Below are 26,253 nucleotides of genomic sequence, written 5' to 3' on the forward strand. Positions count from 1 at the left end.
TTGCCCCTCTTTACCTCCTATTCCTCCCTCTCCACATGTAGGAGTTAAGCAGGACTGCTCAATGTCCTTAAGAGAGACGTTTCAGTGTAAGCCTTTGAAGAAATGTACTAGCCAATAATGAATGGTTGATAAGGACGATCCATCCCTTGTTCGAGGGCAGACCACACTAACACCATAGGCTTCAGAGTACATACCATCAAGAACATCCTAAGCCGAGAAAGTCATGCTTCAGTATCAGCCAAACTTCAGGCTAATCGCAGCATGTGCTCCGTAGCAGCAAATTAACGCCAGACTTAGATGAAAGATGAAGAGGAATCTTTAATGACTCTTCCCTATCACAATACAGTTTGGCAAGCCCCTCCTTAATAAATAGAATCTGCATTACAACAGGTTTCAGAAGAAATATGGGCAGAGGGTTGAAAAGTGACACTAAAAACATGAAGTGAGACCCTATCTTTAAGAGGATACTTGAAGTTTATTTATTTAGGTAATGATTCAGACTTCATATAAATTGCAACAGGCTATGGTAAGACTAGGGAGGCAGTCTACACTGCTTCCCCGGAAATCCTTTCATGTACCCATATACTGCTTTCTACCCTCATACCCATATCAGAACTGCAAAGTCCTTTTAAAACCAACCCAAAAAGCAGTACAGAATGCATGCTTTGTAATTTTCACTTTAAAGAGAAGGCTCTATGTCACACTGGATAACAGCGTGCAGGCACTCCCAAAAAATGGGCCTTTCATTTCTTTAAAATTCTGCACTTCCCTCTTAATAAAACGTTGAAAATGTTTCTAGTTCGGTCAATACTTTAAAGGCTGCAGCAGCATGCAAGAGAAAAATGGGTTCTGTTTAAAATTAAGAAAGGTCTCCCGGAGGTGTTAATTTTGAGTATTTTGTATTTCATTTTTTCTCATCTTTGACTGAAGATTGTTTCTGCTCTCCAAATGTTCAGGAAAAGCAACAGGCTAAGAGAAAGTGGAACTTCTTTGGAAAGGTGTCACTCGGGGAGCCCTTCGTCATCTTCTCCATCAACCGCTAAAGCAGCATACTTGCTTGCATGGCTGAACTTCTCTCCAGGCACATCCTGCAGTCTCTTTGGCTCAGCTGATGGTCCAAAGTCTTGTTCATTCATGCCTTCATTCCTTTCAGACTCTCTGTTTCGCCCATCGCCCCAACTGCGGCCACTTTCGTCTCTATTGCCTTGCGGACTTCTTACGCCATCCAACTTGTTCTCATCAACTCTTTTTGGGCTTGTCTTGGGCAGGCCTGGTTCAGTAATACCACTTGTGGGCGATTGCTTGTCAGAGTCTGAGCTCAGTGAGCGGGTAGCGGGAGAGGTAGTGATGCGCTTAACCCAGGCATTTTCCTTGGGCGGCGGGGCTGGCATCACCTTCAGGGGAAGGGGAGACTCTGCTTTTGGACCTTTGGAGCTGGGAGAGGTTGATTCGTCATCTTTATTAAAAACTTCATTTTCCACAGACTTTTTGCTTTCCCTCCTTCGTGTGCTTCGGGAAGACGTCCCTGTGCTACCAGTCTGGGAGGACTCGCTGCCTGTCCTGGATCGCTCTTGGGTGTTTTCTTCACTGCGCCAGCTTGGGTGTCTTTCTCTAGGTTTTCGCTCTAATCGCGGGCGCTCGTCGTCCAGATGGCGTGTTAGTTTCTCCTGTTCTTTCTGTAGCCGCTCCTCTACCTCCCGTTCCCTGGCCGCTGTGTCCACTGGCTTTGCTCCGCCAAAAATGGAAGCAGCCCGGCTTGAGGGTGTGGACCCTCCAACTGAATCTGGCTCCTTGGGTGCTGTTCGAGGCTTTAGAACCAGTTTGGGCCTTTGAGTAGGGCCTGCTCTCTCCTCTCGTCGGAAATCATCCCTGGGGGATTCAGTCCACCTGTCCCTGTCGTCACGCCGCTCTGATCGATCACCATAGCGGTCTCCACCGCCCCTGAAATCATCCCTCTTCTCATAGTCCTGCCGGTAGCCAGTGCCAAAGGCTCTCCGACTGCCCCGGGAGTCGTCAAATCCTCCCCCGCCTCGATCTCTATCATCGTAGCAATCCCGTGGTGCTCTGTCAAACCCCTCTCGACGTGGACCAGACTCATACCGGTCACTTCTATACCTGTCTCCAAAGCCATCATCGCCTCTTCGGGGAGTGTCGTCAGGGGTATCGGAAGTCGGTCGCGCCCTCCAATCTGAGGAATCCGTTTTATACGAATCACGATTCCGGTCTCGGTCCCTGCCTCCAAAAGAGCCATCTCTATCTTTATCATTGGACTGGTCAGCCACATGCACTCTAATTCTTCTATTCCCTAGGGACTCTTCGTTGAGGCTGAGGGCACGGAGAAGGGATTCTAAATCGTCGAACTCAGCATAGCCAAAACCCTTCAATCGCTCAGGGTTGCTAGGTTCCCGTGGCAGGCGTACTGCACTGATATTCAGCCCATGGAAAAACTTTAATATAGACTCTTCGCACACATCATAGGGGAGGTTTCCAAGAAAAGCGGTGAAGGGAGGAGATTTAAGGAGTCTGCTTCTGTCCACATCAGGTTCGCGAGCAGCAGGAGGCGCCGTAGGCAGGATAGAGCGATCAATTGCAGGTGTCATCATCGTTACTATGCCAAGTGGTAGAAACATCTCCTTCCAAATCATCTGTCTCATCAGCCCAACTGACAGGCTTGGAAGAGTAGCTGCTGCCACCCCCACGATCATAGCTGCTGCCACCACGGTCATAGCCACTGCTGCTACGATCAAAGCTGCTTCCGCCACGATCATAGCCACTGCTGCTACGATCAAAGCTGCTTCCGCCACGATCATAGCCACTACTGCTACGGTCATAGCCACTGCTGCTACGGTCATAGCCACTGCTGCCACGGTCATAGCCACTGCTGCCACGGTCATAGCCCCCGCTGCCTCCTCCACCACCACCGCTGCTGCTCCCGCCACCACCGCCACCTCCACCACCACTGCCACCAGTGGTATCAGCTGCCAAGAAGTCAGTGAGGGTCAGGGTCTTTGCCTTCTTCCCCTTCTTCTTAGCTGAAGCCGCCATATTGGGAGAGTGAGAGAACTCAAGGAATCCAAGGCAGTTTAACGGGCCCAGTACCTTTATGCTCCCCCAAGCTTTTGGGTGGAAAATTCTTCTCGTTGATAGATGACTCGGAATCATCACCACCAGGAAACGAGTCCTCCACTACTACCTTTTCAGACCTAAGTAGCAACAGCTCATTGGAGGAATCTGTGGTGGCTGTAGGGAGAAAAAGTATGTCCAAGGGTTGGGAGAGAGAAAAAAAAAAAAAAAGCCTCACTGCAGAAGAGAGGGGAAAGAAAAGGAAATGTGAGAAAAGAGAGCTTTAGACAAGATGGATTGAGTTGTGGGAACTCACCCAACCTAAGATTTGATTTTCCAGACACACAGTTGCTGCTTCAGGAAAATGAGAAACCATATAATGGAATAGTGGAGGGTCCTAGCGGCACAGCTGATTCAGAAGTACAGAACACGGGAGAACCTTCACCCGCTGATATTTTATTTTCTATAAAACAGATGCAGGAGGGAGTGAGAAGTGACAATCGTTGGGCACAGCAAGCCTCTAAAAAATTGCAGGGTGCAGTAAGGGAGATCAATAAAACATGCACAGACATATTGGAGAGATTGACAATGGTTGAGGCCCGTACAGAGTTTATAGAATGAGAGGCAGCAGAATTAAAGAAGACAAAGATATCTCAAGATCCCAAGATAACTGACATGATGAGGAAATTGGAAGAGAAGGAGAACAGGCAAAGAAGAAATAACGTCAGACTCCTAGGAATACCTGAAGGCCGTGAAGGAGGGATGCAAGAGGGTTTAGAATAATACTTTGAGAGGGGGCCGTCCCAGATTTGATATGGTGGGACTGGGAAAATGAAATTCAAAGGGCCTATCGTGTTCCCGTAACTCTTAAAATTCATCATGCAGGCAATCAAGAGCAACCTCAGGCAATACTTGTATTTTTAGGCAAATTTTTGCTCAGGGAATGTATATATGCACAAGCACGACCAACTGCAAAAAAGGAGTTTGAAGGGGTTTCCTTTTGTGCAAGACCTGACTTCACCAATGCCACAATGGAGAGGAGGTGGCGTCTGAGGCAATTATTCACACCATTCCAGAAATTGGGAGCGGAGGTATATTTACAGTACCCTGCGAAACTGAAAATAGTTTTTAAGGGGAGTGTTCGTAGCCTTACCTGATCGAACTGTCGGGGGAGATCTGAAAGGCCGCAACAGAGAAGTGGAGGGAGGGAGCCGAGTAGTTAGATGCAGCTGTTGAGGAGAGAGATTCCCCAATGATTTACAATGAGATGAGACCATCAAGCTTATGATGCTTTGAAGCAGGACGAAGTATGGAGAGGTTGTAGCAGATGGATAAGGTGGGGGTGGAGAGAGCAGTTATACAGATAACCTCACACAGGCTAGGCCTGATTGCTACCATGTGTGGGGTGGGCAGAGGGAGAGGGTGTGGGGGTTTGAAGGGAAAGGGGCTTTGGGTGATGGGTTGGGGTGGGGTGAGGTTGAGGATAGGGGGTTCATATGCTTGGAGGTGTAAAAGTTGGAAATTAGGACAGAGCCATTTTTGTTAATTGTATCCATGTATAAGAGCTATAGTCGGGCTATGAAAGGCATGTAGTGGGTGGACAAGGAAAAGTGTGTATAGCCTCTATTAATATTTGTGGGTTGAATGATGCCAAAAAAGAGCGAGAGTGGCAGTTTGTCTGCAAACATTGAAAGCAGATGTGGTTTACTTGCAAGAGACCCATTGAAGGCTCACATAGAGATGTCCTAAATGCTCTTGGCTATAGGTTGATTGTGGGGACCTCTCAAAGTGTTCGAATAGGGGGGCTGGCGATTTTGGCCAAAGGTAATAAAATACAGTTCACGCAAGTTCCAGCTGACAAGGTAAATTGGTGAAAGTAGGATGTCATATTAAAAACGGAGGCATACTGATGTTATGTTCTGTGTATGGGAGTATTTTGGACATCCCACATATTATTAACGACATATCTAATGAATCAACTCATCAGCCTCTGCCAATAAAGGTATGTGGGGAGCTGAATATCAATCTGCCCAGTGGTTGGGATAGGGGCAAATCTAAAAAGTATGTGGGTCAGAAAACAAAAGTTTCTCGTGCCATAGAAAGCATCTGTGAAGATCATGGGCTTATTGATGTCTGGAGTAGGAAGAGACCTCTAGAGCATTGGTTCACTTATTATTCGGGCCCACATGGTTCGCATGCCGGTCTAGACAATTTTATTATCTCAAATACATTGTTGACGAGCTGTAGAATTAACCGATACCCGTGTTTTTTGTCAGATCATAATCCTTAAATGCTGGCAATTCAGGGTCGGGGAGACTGAAACTAAAACAAAGTGGAGTTTTGAGCGGGCTTTTTAACAAATGTGGATTATCACAGCCATATGAAGAATTGATCCCAATATTTTTTAAGGAAAATAGTGGTAGTGCACCCATAGGGGTAGTTTGGGACACACTGAAGGTGTGTTTACGTGGGGGGATGCTGGGGTTCTCATTGGATAGAGAGAAGGAAGAAAAACAGCTCATTCAGCGTAAACAAGATATGTTAGTCACTGCTGAGGAGGACCTGGTTAGAATACTCAAGCAGGGAGGGGAGCTAGGGGAGGCTCAACTAGGGGTCACCTTAGCTAGACCAGCACTTAATCAGATTTTTGCAGATAGAGCTGCAGAAAAATTGGCAGCCCGGAGGGAGGAAGTGTATGAATGTAGCGAGCAAGCCGGGCATCATCTGGCTGCAAGAGCTAGACAGAAATCTCAGCAAATGAAGTGAGAGGAATATGTGATCCCACTTTCGGGGCAGTTTCAGAGCCCAGGAAGATCAGGGAGGCATTTAGAGCATATTATCAATAGCCAGCTCAGATCAGATAGCCGATACTTTGAGAGGAGTGCCGCTAAGAATATTGTCCCGGGAAGGGGACATATGTTGGGAGGGGATTTATACGGCATTAGCTGGTATGGCTACAGGTAAGGCCGCAGGGCCTGATTCAATCCCAGTGGAATTCTATAAAAAGTTTGCCCCCCAATTGAAAGTACATCTGACGGATTTATTAAACCAGATCTATAGAGGAACTCCCCCTCCAGGATCGTGGTCTACAGCAAATATAGTTGTTTTCTTAAAAAAGAATAAACCAGCCACAGTTCTTAGTTCTTTCCGATCAATAACTTTAATGAACGGGGATGCAAAGGTTTGTCCTAAGATTTTAGCTGCACGGTTGGCACAGGTTATGCCGCAGATAGTGTCCAGCCAACAACATGGCTTTATAGCGGGCGGGATATGACAGATCAGATCAGAAGAGTGGTCACACTGCTCGTTGCAGTACAAGTGTCATGGGACCCTATGGCTCTGGTCTTATTGGATGCAGAGAAAGCCTTTGATAGGGTCTCCTGGCACTTTCCCTGGCAGATAATGTTGATTATGGGCATTGGGCCAGAGTTTATACAAGTGGTTAAGGCCCTATATTACAAACCAGGAGCTAATATTTTTGTCTCAGGTGATTTGCCTGAAAATATAGAGATCACACAAGGGATACGGCAAGGGTGTCCCTGCTCCCCCTAGCTGTTTGCACTGTATATAGACCCTCTGAAATGTAAATTCGAGCTAAATTCAGCAATTACACCAGTACAAGGGTATGAGAAGAAAATCATAGTGTATGCAGACGATATAGCCGTGGTGACCCCTAAACCTGAAATGGCCCTTAAAACAATTGAAAGGGAGGCAGTACTCTTTGGGGGGGTTTCCGGATACTCGTTGAATATGGATGAGAGCCACGTGGTGATAAATAACGATGGTGGATAAAAGAATGATAAAAAAGCTGTCTATATGGGTGTTAGCATCAACTCAAAGGTGGACTAAATCTGGACCCTCTCATAGGAAAGATGAAAAAAGATCTAGGCATATTAGACAATTTACATCTTACAATTGTGGGGAGGTGTAATTTAATAAAAATGATTTTTTTCCTAAAATTCTTGATTTGTTTAGGTCAATCCCTTTAGAATTCTCGAACCATTGGTTGAAGACGCTCCAGGCAGTTTTTTCTCCATGTTGGGGTCTCTCTCCGTATACAATTCAAATTGCGTTTTTCCTGTTTCCTTTGGATTTAGATGATCTTTGGATATGAACAATGAAAATGTTGTTTTTTCTTTTCTCATGGCATTATTTGCAACCTTGAAAAAGTTTCTAAGAAACGAAACACGTGTCGGCTGCCGGTTCAACGCTTAAAGAGGAGGATTGTCACATGAAGCTGTCTATTCCTAAACATATTGATACTGTGTTTTATATTTAAAATTTGTGATTTAAAATTTGGTGACATATTTATATTAAATTGATACAGCAAGAACTGAATCATTGTCCTGCTGATATTTTGAACTTGTTTGTGCTACAACAACTATATGAATTGATAATATAATTGTACTAGACTGCCGAGGTTGACATATCTATTTCATGTTCTCACTGGGTCCGATTGGGCTTCAGTGTTCTTGCACCTTCGGTAGTGGGGTGCAGTTAGCGGAACCTTGAGGGGCACCAATATTTGGATACATAGATTAAATGCACTCAGAGAATAGATGTGCTACCAAGTAAACCACCACTGCCATTTGTAAATATTGTCACGCTTGAGGCAGTGTTCTCAAGGTTTTTATGGGCCTACTCCAAACCTAGAAGGGCATTGAAATACCTTTCACTTCCAAAAGAAAAAGGAGGGGGGGCATTACCAAACCTCAAATTGTATTATTGGGCTTCTATGTTGCAATATAGCTCTACATTACTTTGACAACCGCACATTAATAAGCCTCAACAGGCTATACCTTCAACATATGAGTTATTGATTGGCAATGAAGCCTGGGGTTGCTTCTGGAGACAACTAGAGTCCAGCTATTACAAAAAAGTTAGATTCAAGTGCATTTTGGGTGCCTATAAAGTCAGGGCCGGTGTATGCAAACTGCTGAAAATAGGAAGAATGAACTTTTACAAACCCTTAATTTTGGGGTTTTATTGTATACAAAGATGGTTGCAATTAGGTATCAACAGTCAACAGGCTTTTTATTCCTCCACTGGGATTGTCTCATTTGAGGAGTTAAACATAAGTTTGGTATTAACTATAGAGACTTTTTTTTTTAATCTGCAAGTCAGGGACTATCTGCAGCGTAAGGGGGTGGCTCAGTGGACTTTGGTATAATTGATCTGGTCGAGAAAATAACCGCACAATGCGAAAGCAGAATCGGGAATTTATATCATATTCTGAATTTAGAGATGAAAGGTGATCTCGTAAAGTTCTCGTCAAAATGGGAAGAGAATGTATTGATATTGGATTTGGATCTCTATAAAGCTCTTAATTTCTCGCAATCCGTTTTTATGTCAGCTAATTTGCAAGCTCACTTCTTTAAGACCTGCTTTATGTTATACCACACGCCCACTAGGATAGCAAAATGGGGCAGGGCTGAGGTGTGAACTGTCCTCGCAGTTCCATGTGTGTGATGATATAGTGCATATGTTTGCACCTTGTAGTGCCCTGAGCCCTGTAAAAGACCACATCGCACATTTTCTTGAATATAAACTAGAGATGAAAGTCAGTCTGACCACACATCTTATTTTATTGGGAGTTCAAAAAAGAGGGACGGTTATGAAGGCAAAACCTTTTTTGGCATTGGCAATGGCTTTTTTAAGACTCACTATAGCATCGGCCTGGCTAGATCCGAATCCCCCGTCGTTCCTACAGTGGTTGAGCCAGCTATTGGTGAACCACAATCTGGAGAAGGCTATTTATGCTAAGAAACACAGACAAGCAAAGAAAAAGGGAAGTAAACTTTGATCACCCTAAGTGGTTGGGTAAACAACTAGATATGTAAAGGGCTCTTGGGGTATTTGTATTTATTATATATGGCAGTGGGAGACCCAGGAGGGCGGGCTATTGTCTTTTTAAAATAGCCAAACTATCTTTAAAGTTTACATTGTGTGGCTAGCAAGACGGTTAGGAATTTGTATATGTATATACGGATTGCTCAATTGTTTGTATATCCTGTGGGCAAATTGAATGCAAATGGGGTATGAGACCCTCAGGTTGAGGGGGGGTCTGTCACTTTTATTGGTATTTTTGGACAGATGTTATTTAATGTCAATGTTTATTCTTGCACAATGCACTTCAAAGTAGGACAGCTGACTTTGTTAGGGGTAAATCTGCCGCCCGGTTGGTCAGCTCCAACTCTATGTTGTGGTAAACTAGAAAAGATTGTATTTTTGGTTATATGGATGGTTTTTTTTTTATACTCTTCGTGTATAGAGATTAACTCTGAGTTTATGGGGCAGGGCACGGAGGTGGGTCCAGGGTGTTTATATTGATAGAAAGAGTGCAATAAAAATATTTACAAAAAATCCAGACAAAAGCAAGTGGGTGGAGGGGCAAGCAGAAGAGGGGCCAGGGAGGGGCGAGGAAGCAAACAGATGTAATGAATGAAGAGAACAGGGACAGGTCATGGTATAAGCGGATCTCCAGCATAAGTTTTACTGTGCAACCACGCAAAACACGCATCTACCTGACCGATAACGTATGCTTAACCCCCGACACATGTACAGATCTCCCTGTGAAACTGGAACACAATCAGCAAGGGTGCTATTACACTGTCCATCCACAGCTGACTCTAGAACACCTACTCTGCACTACACAATAGGATTGTACGCCACAAAGATGTACAAAGCAGAACTGCCCTACAAAGCTGGGGATACACAAAACATGACAGTTCACTAGTATAAAAAGAAACCTGCAAACATTACAAAAATGGTCACAACAACAATTTGGCGAAATTATAAAGTAGCATCAAAACATAGAACCCCCTCCCCCCCATAAAGGGATTTCATGCCGGTTTCATCCAGCTTTAGGAAAGGTTGAGCTGCTGCTGTCCATGTGATACCTTTATTGCGTTATGAAGCTTAGTATTATACTTTCCACTACACAAAGAACAAAACTATTTATATTGCCTATGCTTGTTTTAATGCATGGTGTGAGTAAACCCTCACAAAATACATGGGCAGAATTTACTTTTGGATTTATGTGTGAAACAAACAGTTTTTAAGTTATCTAGATAAGGCCTTCATAACCTTTTGACTTCTGTGGACTCCCACTGAGTCATTACTGTAATGTGGTGGCCCCAACTGAGTCATTATTGGAAGATGGGGTCCCCCGAGCCTAAGCAATTTTCATGATTTGAATCTCAAAACAATGCACAAAAATACAAACATATACCAAACAAATGCTAAAATATTGACTTTTACATTTTCAATTCACTTCCTTTTTTGTATACAGTTTATTATGTTTAATGTATTCATTTTAATATTATCTCATTTTGTAACACAATCATGGACCCCCTGAGTTTGCCTAGCTGACCCCCAGGGGTCCTGGGACCACAGGTTAAGAACCACTGATGTAAATTGCTTTGATTTGATTTTTAAACATAGCCGACAAGTGTCTCATGGGGATGTAGAAAACGCCAGGCCAACTCTGGCATTTTAGTCAGCAGCACTTTGAATGCTAGGATTACGAGCCCTTAATGCAAGTATAAAAAGGAAAACTACATGGCCCGCAATGCTGTGGTCTTAAAAGCCAGGAATGGCTGATAGTATCATATGTCATAGTGCTACTTGGCAGGCTTGTGAAATGCAAAAAGGAAAATTACATCCTGACTGACTTTTTTCTTGCAGGGCATCAACAGCCAAGTAGGTGAGAGGACAGAGATAGCCTTTCAAAGGCAAATACAAGCTACTCACTGCAAATGGGTTAACATAAACACTCAATGGAAATGAACATGCTAACAAAGGATGCTATTTACCAGAACAGTGCAGCAGTAGCAGAAGCTGGACATGTCTAAAGACACATTTGGAAAGAAAAAACAATATGCTGGCACCATTCTTCCCGAGGTTAATTTCGCGTGATTTAGATGGTGCAGCTGCATCTCCACTATGATTGATTCAATCTGCCTTGAACAGGTGTGCCACTTGCTGCAGGTGTGCCATGACTATCTCTTGCGCTGATGACACGCCAGTGTTATACCCTCAACAGGGTCACAGTTCACCATGGACGAGGGTGAGGCTGGTGGTCATTGGGACGCCTCTATTCTTCCTGTACGAGCACTGTCACTGTGCATGAGGCCCACCCCATTCAGCCTACTAGTTCAGTAGTAAAATTAGGACCAATTTAAAATGATGATTTTAGTTTTGTACTGCTCTGCTGTGCTGTCAATCATTAGGTGCCTGTGTGCCAGCTTGCATCCTATCCACTCAACACCAATAGACCAGTCATCTCATTCGCCAGGTGCTGCACAGACATGCACTTGGGCTCAGCCTTGATTTGCTGAGTGAATGTTATGATGGATGGTGGCACTCGTTAGGGGACGATGACAAGTGTCAATGAAGGTAAGTCACCTGTGCCTTCTGGGAAGGCTGAGGCAGCACACATTGGTGTCACATGTTATTGTGCTTGAGGAGGGTCAGAAATAATACCTGTACTTTCCTTGTTCCCGCACTGGCCTGCCTATGTAAGCGACACCAGCAGTCATCACATGACCACCATGAATGGATGACTGTGGGTAGTGCAGTTCCAACTCTATCCAACCAGGCTGACAGCAAGGAATTGCGTATGGACGAAGCAGGTTCCACTCTTGTTGTCCAATCAAGCAAAGTACTGAATTACTGAGTCTGAGCCCCTCTGCAAGCAAGACAAATAGGACACATATAATTTTATTTAGGTATGGAAGCGCAACTAAAATGCAGATATGTTTATGCATTTAATAGTTTTACAAAGCTCTTAGGTGTTGCCCTATGACTACTTTAGATCACTGTGGAAGTAAAGAAGGTGAAAGGAATAGAATTATATGGTGATGAAAAGGAATTGGACCACCTGGATATGGTACACATTAGGAGACACGTAAATGGTCATCCTAGAAAAAGGTCTTGGAGGACATTTTTGCCTGGTTTTTATATTGACTATGTTTTAAAGGGTGAACATTAAATGCATCTCTGAAAAGGCAGGTTCTAAGGTGGTTTCTGAATTGAAGGCACTTTACTAGGTTTCTCATAAAAAGGGTCCGGGTCGTTACCAAAGTGAGGCCTCACGCACATCAAGCACCTTCCTCATTTGTCGGTGTTCTGGGCTTTTGATGAATGAGCTGTGGAGCACTGTCCGATCATGAGGTTTTCATAGGTTGGTAAGGTGAGGCCAAATGCTTGACTGTATGATAAAGAGTGACTACTTTCATGTGAGTGCGGATGAGTGACTGAATGGATGAAAGCATAGAGGTACTTTCAGTTGTAAGCCAGACTAATTGAGACAATGCCTTCTCATAGTGCAGACACCTTGATACAAGGTTTAGTAGTTCCAACTTGATTCTAATTCATTATTTGTTTATTATACACAGGTTTCTTTTGCAGGTCCATTAGCCCACCATATCGGATTGCAACAGGTATCACTACCGTTGAATATCTAGTTTCATATAAAGCACCCAACTCCTTGGCTCTGCACATGCCCAAGGAAGTCCAGGTTCACACCTGCTCCCACCATTCTGAAATATGAGAAAGCTTTGTGCAGCATGAAAGGGTTTTCTCACTAATTCCTCTTGCATCCTGTAAATAGCTGGGCTTTGCTGCCCTGTGGACCTCTTCTATGGCCCACATGTGGAGGGGCACTTAAGATGTGACAGGAGCAGGGCTTGCCCATAGAGACTTAAGACAGGGGCCAATTCTGATTCCATGTGTAAAACGTACCGACCGACACGGACTGGGAACGGAGACCGACCGACATGGACTGGCGCCGTACGACCCGCGCAGTACGATGCAACGCATGTGAATTACAACCCACTCGCACGGAACACGAGCCAAACAACCGAACCATACGAAAATCAGTGATTCGCCCGTAAAATGACCGGGAATCCTACCGACCGACACGCACCAGGAATTGACGTGACCGAAACGTACCCGCGATGCACGAGCCGCGCAGCATGTTGCAAACATGTGAATTGAGACCGACTCGCACAGAGCACGATCATGAAAACCGAGACGCACAGCAAATAGTGACTAGCAAACAACAGACCCCTCTGCGTCGGACGCGTACGACAACGTCGAAAACAGCAGAATGTCAGTGTGACAAACTCGGGTTACCCTGCGCGAGCCACTGGCAGCATCCGACACGGTCAAACGAACGTTTCCATCATGCACAACAAAAGCAAAGGAAAAGTCACAAAAAAAGCCCCAAAAAACAAATGACAAAGCCAATAAATAAAAAATAAAAAAGGAACAAAGACACACCCACAACTCCTCCTATATAATGGCAAGAAATCCATACCATGATCCTTTGCAAACTACAGGCATAGGACAGCAGACACCACTACCACATTGCAGAGACACACCACAACTCACACAACACACAACAACTACACCATTTGCACCACTTAAAAACAAAATCACATATTCACTGACAGACTCACACCCACCACATTCACATACACCCCCCATCAATCCCCACAACCACCCAGCACCATGCCCTCCAAGAAGAATCCAAAGTTCACAGATAGTGAGTTTGAAGTCATGATTGACGAAATACTCAGGGTAGAGCCACAGTTGTTTGGCACATTGGTTCAACAGACCCCCATGTCACAGAAAGCCAAGATGTGGGAGAGGATTGTCGACAAAGTCAACGCACAAGCACCTTGTTTGCGCACAAAGGACAATATACAGAACAGGTATTATGATGTGCGCAGGAGGGTCAAGAAGCTCATCGACAGGGAACACACCCTGAGCAGGCAGACTGGTGGTGGCCCTCCTGGCAAACCAATGCACTTCAGGTCGTGGGAGAAGAAGGTGGGGGCCATCCTACCACCAGAGAGCATACATGGATTAATAGGAATACCAGAGCCTGGTGAGTACACAACCAATTCACTCATAATTGTGTGGTAACACACATATAGCACTGTCAAGGGGACTGTGAAACAAATTACTGCCAGCAAAGCCATAGCAACGGAAAGGCAAGTATCCTATGATGTGTATATCAGTTATACAAACACAATACCTGCCATCCCACAGTAATATGAAATTACGTCATAACCAACAAACACTGTCATCCATTTTGCCACCATTGTCACACCACCTCACAGGAAAGCTGAGTCAAAATGAAGGAAGGTTGGGCTGCTGGGGATGTGCATGTAGCAAAAAGCTGTGGGGGTTGCAGTCACAGCCACCAGTCCCCGACCCACATGTGCCTGCAAGCTCACACTGAACCATGCTCACCTCACAAGGAGTGCAAAAGTACTGCCAAGATGGCTGACACTAGGCCCTGCTTTGGGGAGCACAAGGCCCTGCTGGGCCTTGGCCTCTAACTGACAACAGGACACCAATGCCAGACATCCTGAACGTAAATTGTGACTCCCTGCAATGGAAGCATGAAACATGGGGATTCGCTAGCCTCTGTGGGTGAAGGAGGTCCTGCAATACCATCAATGCGCCTCAAAGCACACCTTCTCAGCCAGAAAAAAGTGCACCCTTGGGACCAGTCACTCCAAAAGTAAATGTCTTGGCAAGATTGATGACACATGGTCATGATGTATGAATTGTCTGCAAGTCACACCTATGCACTGGCCAACTCAAACACATATACACTCACACCCATTGGAACTGTAGGTATCCTCCCACTCTCTGGAGATGCAGTGTCCCTGTGGTGTCCCCTGACCTGGCTGTGAAGATGTGTCTTGTAGATGACAATTGGGGAGATGTAGACATAGTACATAGCAACAAGCACACACAATGTCACCTATACATCATTGACAGTGGACACCAGACAGTGACTAGAATGGACACACACATAGCTGACACTGTAGCATGGTGTCATTCAAAGAATGTGCAGTTGTGAGCTGCATTTTAATCCCACATCGGTCTGCGGTGTATGCAACATTCATGCAACACATTATTCACTGTCATGGAGACCCCAAACACAATGACTAACCTGGACTGCATCTGAGGAGGCATGCAACTCACAACAGCTGAACTGTAACACACACACACATCTCTGCCCATCACTGTAATGAGCATTGAAAAGCAAGAGAGCTTCTGTGTCTAATCCATCTCATTGTGGAGGAATTTGACAAGATAGAAGGCTTTAGCACATACAAAACTCAGCACCAACTTCATTAGCTATGTTAACACCATGACTTGTATGAAACGAAATGTGAACTAGGAACACAGACAACAAATTAGTGTCTCACATTGGATCTCAGGCATACCATACTGCAACCATGTTTCATAGACACACCAATCTGACGCACAGAGGAAAGAGAAGAATCACACAATACATGCCCCAAGTTCGCCACATACCCTAAGTGTAATTGTACGTATGTCATTAAAGCACAAATGTGGACAGGGATAATACAGCAGTGTCAGGCATGTGATCGAACCTGAGTGGCAATGGGCATCTACAGACAATTGATCAATACATGAGCTGGTCATGCACACAGCTTGACGTGCACATCGAAATGCTCCAGGTCTGTCACAACTTAGGACAATGCAATGTACAGACTCTCATAATGATGTTCAGTGTCAAATGTCATGTGTGTGAAACATTGAGGTCTGTAGAAACATAACATACATTGTGTGTCTCCTCCAAACACAGGGGATGCTGGGGACACAGCAGGTCCTGAAGAGCAGTCCCAGTCCCAGACTCTGGCGGCCCCTGAGCTCCCCGGCGTGGATCACTCTCCGTCCTTTTCGGACGATGACCTTGACTGACCTGGCACCTCTGGCATGAGCCATCGTGCAGCCCCAGCAACAGTAACATCAGCAACCCCCTCAACCACTCCTGCCACATCGGATACCAGACAGAGTCCCCATGCCGACACGGACAGGCCCAGGCCCCAGAACAACAAGCGGAACAGGTACACAGGGCCCCCCGGAAGCAAGGGACAACACCACCGGTGCTAACACTCAAGGGGGCCCAGTGTCGGCTGGGCCGGCCATGGCAGGTCCTGCCCATGTGGGTCGGGCGGTGGGATGGTGGCCAGGCAGAGGACACGGTCTGCCGAGGGGGCTGGACTGCATGACAAGCCACACCTGGAACGTATCATAGATGCGTACCAGGAAAGCACCGGAGGGTTTGGACAGGTCATGGGGATCCTCAAGGAACTCAAAGAACAGCAGGCTGCCCATCATGCCCGCTTGGAGTCCCACATGGCCCGGGTGGAGTCCAAGTGGGACATGCCTATGCTAGATCAGCACCAACCTGATGTTAGACCTGGCACCTTGGCGTGAGTCTCCCTTCCACTTTTTTTTCGTTGTGCCTCATGTTTTTGCTGGTGTTAGCTACTCAGAGCACTGTGCCACTGCCAACCAGTGCCACAGTGCAAGTGCTCTCTATATAAAATGTATATGTTGGTTGGATTCCATGATTGGCTTATTTGGATTACTGTCAGACCCCAGTAAAGTACACCAGGAGTGCCCAGGGCTTGGAAATACAAATGCTGCTGGTGGGATTGCAGCACTGGTTGTGCCACCCACAGAAGTGGCCCAGGAAAATGTATCTAAGGTCTGCCATTGCAGAACCTGCGTGCAGTCTGGTACTGTCATGATGACTGGGCAAGTGCACCCACTTGCCAGTCCCTAAACCTTCCCGTAACTTAATATTAGTCACCCCTATGGTAGGCCCAAGGGCAGGGTGCATTGTAAGCATAAGGTAGGACATGCCCTGATGTGTGTGGCATGTCCTAATAGTGAATTACAGCCATTTTCGTTTTTCACTATTGTAAGGCTACCTGTTTTCATAGGCCAGAATGGGCTGTTAGAATTGTTACATCCTATGATCCTAACAGACCCAGGGAACATGGTAGAAAATCGAGTTTAGTATGCCTGAACTCAGAATAATAAAATACATCTTGTAGCAAAGTTTATTTTAATGTTCTGTGTTTGCAAATGCCACTTTTAGAAAGTTGGCATTTGCTTGCCGAACCATTTCAGCCCGCCTCTGCGCTGATGTGTATCTGCTGTCTGGTTTGTGTGAGTGACAGGGCTGGGGAATTCCAAGAGACAGTCTGGGCAGCCAGGTGGTGAATAGGAAGATTACACCAGGATGGGTGGGAGGAGTGCACCTGGACTTTAAATAGGGCTGTGCTCTGCCACCACAATGCTGGCTCCACCTCCTGTAGAGCGTCTGATGTCTCTGCCCTGCACACTGAAAGCAAGAGCCTGCATCATGTCAACAAAGTGCTCAGAAACCGGACCGAACTAGGCAAGGGCCCCCCTGGCCTGCAAGAACAAAAGAAATGTAGTATAAATGTAGGAGCCCTGCTTCTAAGAAATCAGATCCTGCTACAAGACGAACCTCTGCCTGAGGGGAAGGAACCGGGAAAGCTGTAGGAGGAGTACTGTCCCTAACCTGGGGGATTGGCCTGCAGTGGTTGCCTTGCTGCTGAAGGAGAGGAGAAAGATTGCTGATAAACTTTACTTCAACTTGTGCTTTTTAAGATCTCCAAGCAGGGCTTAATTTGTGCCGGTGCTTGCCGGTGCTTAGCACCGGCACTTCTTTAGCAGGGCCGGGTCTAGACATACTTGAGCGCCAACTCACATAGTCTAATCACATTGCAGTCTCCGGTTTAGAGGCAGTCAATATATCAGAAACTAAAATAAATCCATGCCTTCAGTCAGTGTTGCGCCGGGTGGGCCACTGACTGGGCAGGATTTGGTCCTGTGTGCGCCAGCGTCACGTTTTAAAAATAGAACGCTTTCGCTTTCCCTCCTTTTCATGACGCACGCACGCACGACGCAGTGGCACTCTTAAATCGGTCAGTTCAGTTCAAGCAGACAGCAGCGTGTTGTGCAGTGCAGCAGCAGGCCGCAGTCCTCGGAATCAGATTAAGAAAAGCAGTAAGTAATTCTGCGTTTTCTTGAGCTTGCCGGCCATTACAGTTTTATGCCAGCCAGGTGAAGTGAAATTACTTAGTACCCACGTCGCTCCTCCTGGGAATAATGCCCCGTCATTCATAGCAGCTACGCTGAAATGTGGGAGATTTCCTGGCGGCGCCTATATGGGTGCAAAAGGGCGGCGACCCCCAAACCATCAGGTCTCACTCTGCATCCAATTGCTACGAGCCTCGCTCTGGCGCCCTGTTCATTGAATCTGGGCTCTTGGACTGTTGGGAATCGTGATTCGTGATGTGCGTGTTAAGAACAACCTCATGTAAGCTTCACATTTTGTGCACGACTGAAAGCATGTGACATTGTGTTCCTGCACCTGTGTATGTGCGTGAATGTCAACACAATTGTGTCCGTATACATTAAAATATCCTTTGTGGCAATGCTGCCTGCGTCGCTCTTCCTCACCCCTTAACTCTGGCAGTGCAGTCTAGGTCCAAATCAATCAAACTTCCCAGTACGCTACGGAAAACATGTTAAACGTTCCGCACCAGCCCACAAAAATATTCAGACAGTGCACCACAGAAAAACAAATAATACCAGAGATAACGGTGCAGAGCGGACACTGGCCTCCTCATCTAACCTCCCATCAGAGCCTCGGACTCCGGCAGGATTTGTGTGATAGTGACGTTTTAACTTTTACTGCAAAACGCATGGTGGCTAAAGGGAGATCTGAGAAAACACGTGAATTATACTCTCACAGTTTAGGCAGGGACCACCTCTGCTCACACACACACTGCAAACCAGGAAATGCTTTACAGAGCCAAGTTCGAACCCTAAAAGACAGGCACAGAGCCAAGTTCGAACCCTAAAAGACAGGGCCTTGCTGCAGGAACACCTACTTACAGTGCTTAGAAACAGTAGCCATGTGGGGTGAAGCGCTGTATATTTTTATCGGAACAAGTAATTGTATATTCTACTTCAGGAGACTGGTTATTCCTCCAATAACGCTCGTTATTGGCCCATGCCCACTTTCTAGGTGTGGGGATGGGTAAAGCTGTGTGAGGAGAGCTACGGGCTTTAAGTAGTATTATGGATTGTTAGCACGATGGCTGGCCCCTCATGAACAAAAGCATCCTTGAGTTAAAAGTGGGTCGGATTCGAACTGTTCGCCTCTTACTTCCTATCCCTGCTCTACAGTTTCAAAGAAAATGAGTTAACACCCCCCCCCCACGCACTTCTTCTCATTGGGTGAAACAATCCCAGTGTTGAGCACGATTTACCATCGCATACCTCCTGCTCGTAAATTCGGATGATTTTGGTTTTCTCCAGATTCCAGCATTGTCCGTTTTTCTCCATTCAACGATGAGCTTGAAATACAGCGCTTGAGAGGATTAGTGCGTTGCTCGAGTCTGAGGTGTGGCTGCATTTTGTTAGTGTATGTTCGATATCTGGTGTCTCGTGTTTAACAACCTATCGAGATGAGTAACATAGCTCTTCAATGACCTTGGTCATAGCAATAGCGTAGGCACAACTTTGCATGCCATGTATGCACACCATGAGGGCACCCAGCAAAAGCTACCATTATTTATAACGTGCTGCAGGTCGCAGTAACATCATAGTTTTTGCTAGTCATTCAAGGAGCAAGTGTGTGCCAGCAAATGTGACACTTGCCACAGAGGGATCGACCCTTCTATTAGATGATCATCCGGCACCTTACGTCAGGTAGCTGGGCATGGCCATGCTGCAATGATGATGACGTTTACAATCTCTGCAGAGTTACAAAAGCACAAGTTATGTTAGCACCATTCACATAGCTCCTTACTGGTATTTCTGGGGCCTGGAAGCTCTCTTGGCTTCCTTTAGGCGCCTCTCCGCACAATCCTGTGCTTTCTCATTAATATTGCCAGATTTTTTTAATCAAGACGAATGGATTTGTTAATGGATGCGTCACCGTCACATGATCCTTTCTATTGGTTTAAAGGAATATCAGTGATGTGGCTCTTTTGGAGAATGTGTGATTTGTATTTTTGCCAGGAGGACTGAGTGGTGAGATTGATTTTGCGTCTATCACTTTTCCATTTATAGGTGACGTTGCATGCATAGGATTGATAAGTGCACAGAGGCGCTTTACAAAAAAGAATTTGCTGTGGGCATCGTGTGTGCTTGGAAGTTGGGGGCAGCTGAGGGATTGCCAGCTCCTTGTGGGACTGCAAGTGTATTCAAGGAGCCCCCTCATGCCGAAGACCCTTTCCTAAAACCTATCGGTAAACTTCCCAGGTGGCTGGATCTTGCTGGCCTTGGGGCCAGCGCCTCCTTCCTTGCTCATCTTTCTGCACACTTTCTCCTCTCCTGCCAGAAGTCACTCGAGGACAAGTGCTTCATGGAATGAGAACTCGGAGGCTTAGCCTCTGTATTTACATTCACCCCACGCTCCCTCACATCTCATGCCAGCTCGGAGTCGGAGGGCATCTCCGCCTCCCCCAAGAAAGTGTTTGAAATTCTGCGATTAATAGTTAGGATCTAACCGTATTTTCACACCTCGGAGTCCAGGCCGGGGGCTAGAAAAGGGCGATTAGAGCCAAGCGCAGGGTCCTCTAAATTCGCAGGGGGCACTCAAGCAATTAATGAGGGCTGAGTACTTTCTTCATGGGCGGTTGTGGTTGGGAACACCGGTTGAGCGAAGCTGGAGGATTTGCAGAGATATGGGCCGTGAAAGAAGTCGATTGTAAGGTGAGGGTATTCAACCCCTTAGGCTGAAGGGGTGGGAGTAGAAGTATGTCTTCAACTGTGTAGGAATAGGACTAAGGCTGAGCAGCACTAGCAAGAAACCCCATCAGGATGGCTCGTGTTAAGTAATTATGTTTGGAGGATTGTGAGTAATCTGTAGTGCTGACCTGTGAGTTGTGCATATGTATTTTATTGTGTATATGAGTGCCTATCAGACTTGAAGCAAATCGCACCCACACGAACCCCCCCCCCCCGTAGGTGGTTCAGGCTTGCTCGCTCGCCGCAGTGCACTATGATAATTGTTTTACGCCACACCACTTTCAGATGTCACCAGCCACCACTGGAGGCAACTAGTTTTGTCGTGCCCTAGAGACGACCCTCTAACTGATCCTCACTTCCGGGCTCTACTCAGGAATATTTTTTTACTGTTCTTAGCCAAGTACTGCAGAGAAACATTACGTTATGTTCATATAGTGTGGATTAATGTGCATGCTTTTTACAACAACACATTTGTGTGGCGTTTTCATCTTCCGACAGTGACAACTCGTTCCTACTGTGTGCCCCCCAAAACTGTTTGTTTAATTTTGTATGTGCTTGTCTTGAAATTGAATCAGAGTGAGACCAATCCGTGATCGGGTGGGAGGCAGGTAAATTACTACTGAGAGTTAAATCTGTAGGAATTAATATGTTGGTATCCCTCCCTACTAATCCATACATTTATATGACGCCTAACCAGCAGAGACTAGAGATTCTCACTTTATGATGTTGTGTCTCAAGCTTTAAGATCAGCAGTTTACACATGTTCTGAATTGCCTGAATGGTTGGTTTGCTGCCTTTAAAAAACGTTTTGAGTGCAGAAGTAAGGGGTTGTGGCGCAGCCCGTGTGAATATCCAGCCAGCAGTGTGCCCGTGCGGGGCTGGTTTAAGCTGTTGATAAAGAAGGTGATTTATTTAAAGTGTGCCATGTCTGGGTGCAGAGTTCAGTGGGAAGGAACCAGTAGAGCAGAGGGAATGCGCCTGAGAGGCCTTGCAGCAATGAGCACATCTAGTGAGGCTGCTGGTATTGTAACTTGTGACTGACAAGCAATCACACTTGAATGCAGGGTACCGGGCAGACCCCCAGGAGGCTGGAAGGTTGGGGCCGTTTCTGGAACAGGGAGCTGGCTTTGTTACTGGAGGCTCACAGTGACAAAATCTAAGGGCCACTGTGACAGGCTGTAGTCTGCACTAAGCACATGATGCTGCCAGTCTCCCTCTCCTTCCCTGCCAGCACCAGCAGCAACCACATGGTAGAGCGCAGGCTCAGCGTGCACACGCTTCACACATGCTTACCCTGCATTGCTTTTTTTCCTTTTAAAATAAACATCACCCCATCCCTATGGGGCGTCATTCAATTGGGTAGCGCGAAAGCGCTACAAATTTGAGTGCTGAGTGCTCTAGTGTGGTTGGTCTGCCTTGTCCCTGTGGCCTCTGCCCTCACCATGGCACGCATTTGCATATTATATAATGCTTATGCTCGCACAGAGCATAAGCTTTAAATAATATGCAAATGCATAGCTGGAGTCCCCAGTATTTCCTCTCTGCAATATGCAGGAGCCCCTCCCTTCGGATATGTAATCCCTTGCTGGCTACCCCTTGCAATGCACATGTGTACAGGGCTCCCTGGGTGCTTCTGTTCTGAGGCAGAGTGAGCTCAAGTTTTGGACCAAGACTGTGTGGCACTTTCTCCAGTGTCGTCAGGCCAGGAGGGTAGAGGTCGGTACAGGCAGCGCATACTGGTGGTGGGGAGTATAACCTGCTAAGTTTGCATTGTCTGAACTTAGTTTGTGCCATTTCCATGCGTTCTGGACTGGGGCATAGGTACTGGAAATAGAGGTGTGGATGCTGCTGCAGCAACTCCAAAATAATCAGGGTAGAGTTCGAATAAGGGAATGGACAATATAATGCCTTTATTTTGTTTTCGTTTCATCTTGTCACATTTACTGTGTCTTCAAAGACAGGTCAAATGGCAGGCTATCATCTGACAAAGTGCAGTTTATTCTTTTTAAATGGACAGTGGTGTTTACTATTTTTGTGACTGTAAAGTTAGTGGCCTTTGTAAAACAAACTATCTGTAAAGGAACTGCATAAATATTTAAAAAGTATATCAGCATTTCGAGAAGTGAAGCACATTATTCTGTAATTCTGAAGTGTGATGAAAACAATGATTGTAATAGGAGCAAAATTAATCAAGAAAACTTACTTGGTGAGGTGCAAATTGTAAATATTTTCTAAAGCCCAATTTCCATTCATTATTGTTAGAATGGCACATCGTTTTATCAGAAACTGCATGTCAGTGGGATTTTTTGGCAATTTGAATGGAAAATGTGCTGTCAGTAATTGACAAAGCGCTGCCACAGCATGTTTTAGAAATATTTTTGCAACAGTGGTTCCCAAAATGCCCCCCTGCTTACATACCACACCCTCACCACCTCCGCCGGAATTTGCAAGGCTCATTTGCTATGGTTGTTCTTTGTATGATGCTTGGATTTTTCACAATCCTGCCACTTCAGTGATGTCATTGTCACTTTAGCCAATTTGTTCCAAAATTGTACTTTATAAGCACTTTAGTTTTCATCATTTTCAAAAGTGGTCATGGGTTACAGGAACCTCCTATCAAAAACTTATTTGAGGAAGGCTCCCTTGCTGAAATTCAGATCGGTTATTCCCTCTGCCTTTCAGCAGTGCCAGTTGAGGATGTGGGTGGAGCCGATAGAGAAAGAGGGCGGGGCCAGTGGAGGAAGTGGGTGGAGCCGGGAAAGTGGGAGTGGCCTCTTACAAAAATTTGAGCACCTGGACTTAATATTTTACAAATTAAGCACTGTCTCCAAGGGCTTGTGACTGAGCTTGTCCCCGAGCTTGTCCCCTGAACAAAGTCCAGGGACCAGTGGACTTCACCCCCCTTGAGAATCGCCGCCGAGAACCGCCGTTCTCACCAAAAACCCGAAGCTGAGGAAAGCGTGCGCCGCCTAGATCGGCACGCACACTGGGAAGCCTGTGCCCAGCTGTCCGGCCCAAACAACGTGACTAAGGCCCCCTACGAGCCGTAGCTCGCACCTTGAAGGAAGGACTTCGTGCCGCACTTTTGTTTCCCCTCTTCGAATAACACTGCGCTGGTGTGCCCCCCTACCCCTGTTGTGGGCAGGCTGCGGCGCGTAGAGTGGTTGGTACGTCGCTCACCATCGGAGCGTACTACCTGCTTCGCACCACGCTGAAAGAAAAGGCGCCGATCTCAAGGTACGGCTCGTACACCGCACGAACATCAAGAGCACCGTATCTCCGCACCGTCCCCTCGAACAACGTGACTGAGGCCCCCTATGAGCCGTAGCTCGCACCGTAACAGGAGGACATCGCAACATACCACGCTTTGTTGTCATCGCATCGTCCGTGACGAACTCTCCAAGATAAAGGTACTGTGTCCGCTTCGCACCGTAAGGTGTACGCTCTGCACCAGAGCGTCTGCAGCGTTTGTGAGCCCCGTTCGTAAGCACCGCAGGGTGTACGCTTCGTCCGGAGCGTCTGCAATGCTTGTGAGCCCCGCTCAAAAGCATCTTTCATTCCGTACGAACCGTACGAAGTAACACGAACCGCACAGAACTGTAAAAGACGCTTGAATCAAGAACTGCTTATTGCCAAGAGTATTGTGGGATTTGGGATTGTTATTTGGTCTTGTGCTAAGTCTGCCTATTTATAAAATAATTATTTCTGATAAACCCAGTGTGGAGTCCATTTGTGGGGTTGCCATTGAATTACTGTATGTGGTCACAAATGCTTAACCATTGCGCCCTGAGATAAGCCTCGTCTGCTCGCGCCAAGCTACCTAGAGGGTGAGCAGGGGTTGTATTGGGAGTGTAACCCCTTACCCTGACTAGAGGAGAGGATCCCTGCTTGACATAAGTACCTACCTGTGCCAACCAGAGATCCCCAATTCTAACACCTGACCACACCTCCCTGTGCGCCCACAACATCTGTTGCCACAACAGATGTTGTGTAGCCTGCATATGAGGGTCCCCCGAGGAAGAAGAGGGGTGGTCCGAAGAAGGGCAATTGAGACGCTGGTGGCCATGCATATCCCCCAGGCACCCAACACCTGCTCCTGTTAACATCCTTTGTGTGCAAACCAGTTGACCATGTCGCCCTACATCTAAATCACCCACTTGACATGGAGGGTCAAAGTTGTGACAATGCACCAAATGACTGTGGATTCTACTCTGGACATTTCAACTACCAAGACTACGAACTCACCTGTGAATTTTGGATTACCATCACATTGTACAGCACTGCAAATTCCATTCACCATCCTTACACATATTTGTAAATAAATTCACAATCACACAATACTTGCCTCTGTCGTGATTCCTACTTGCTTTGTGCCATGGCGATGATGAGCTGCTAAGGAACACTGTGCATGCAAACTAATACAGCAATGTGAACACAGTTATGTGAGTCATGTGAATGTGACACATATGAGGGAGACACCACTAGGACAACACAACACATACTCACCAGGGCCCCTAACTCCTCGTGAACACTGATGTCAACAGGAAACACAGTGGAATGCACACACACAACACCCATCCTGGGTCATTGGCAAGCAGCCCACAGGTACAGGATCCGAATTACTGTTGGATGTGTGGACACACACGGAGCACATCACAAAGTGAAGGGCAGGTTTATTAAATATTCACATTGTGAGAATTCCACAACTGATGCACGTTAACCTAACATGACAGTGATCAGAAAATTAAACATGTGGTGAACGATGAAAGTCCAGAGGTGTGTGGCACATCATTGGTTGGGATAACGAGTACTTGCACTCTGGAATAAGGATTTGTGTCTTGGGGTTCAGACCGCACCACACAGCATCCAAAGTACCCTGTGAAGGACAGACAGAAAACACAATCAAAAACACAGATTTACAGCAGACAACAACAATATACATGCCCAAACAAAACACTAACAACCCAGACACATCCTAACAATCGGGTAAACACTGTTTGGGAGTACAGACTACCAGAAAGGACACATCACAGCAAGCATCCTGACCAGTAGCATACAGCCACACTCAATCAGCACCAGTGCACCGCCAACATAGGTCATACCGACACAATACTTTAACAACACATACCTGTATACTGACATTCATGAGAAGAATTTCTGGATCAGCTGGCTCCGAACATCACCATCACCCTCATCATCACTGGAATCATGCCCCAGGCCAGGATACTCCACGGCTGGCGGAGGTTGGTCATCGTCATCCTGGATGAGAGGCAACCGCTTGCGCACTGCCAGGTTATGTAGCATGCAGCACACAATGATGATCCTGCACACCTTTGCAGGTGCATATGGGAGGGTCCCTCCTGTCTTGTCCAGGCAGCGGAATCTGCTTTTCAGGAGGCCAAATGTCCGCTCAATCACTCTCCTTGTCCGACCATGTGCCTCATTGTAGCGCATCTCCGCTGGTGTCACAGGGTTCCTGAGGGGTGTCAGCAACCACGGCATGTTGGGGTATCCGGAGTCACCTACAGAGAGACAATTGCACATTAGTTGAGT

At 46.3% G+C, this 26,253-nt stretch overlaps 1 protein-coding gene and 1 pseudogene across 2 annotated transcripts in view; both read right to left on the bottom strand.

Moving 5' to 3' along the window:
- The window catches only part of LOC146871866 (synaptonemal complex protein 1-like), a 2,219,271-nt gene that overhangs the window by 1,764,559 nt on the left and 428,459 nt on the right, over positions 1-26,253 (bottom strand). The gene's annotated exons all lie outside the window — the stretch shown is intronic.
- LOC146871888 (eukaryotic translation initiation factor 4B pseudogene) lies at positions 299-3,063 on the bottom strand (annotated as a pseudogene). Its single transcript, XR_014981194.1, has one exon. The product of XR_014981194.1 is annotated as a eukaryotic translation initiation factor 4B pseudogene (transcript).

Source organism: Triturus cristatus, chromosome 1_1 (genome assembly GCF_964204655.1).
Source record: "Triturus cristatus chromosome 1_1, aTriCri1.1, whole genome shotgun sequence".
NCBI classification, from domain to species: domain Eukaryota; kingdom Metazoa; phylum Chordata; class Amphibia; order Caudata; family Salamandridae; genus Triturus; species Triturus cristatus.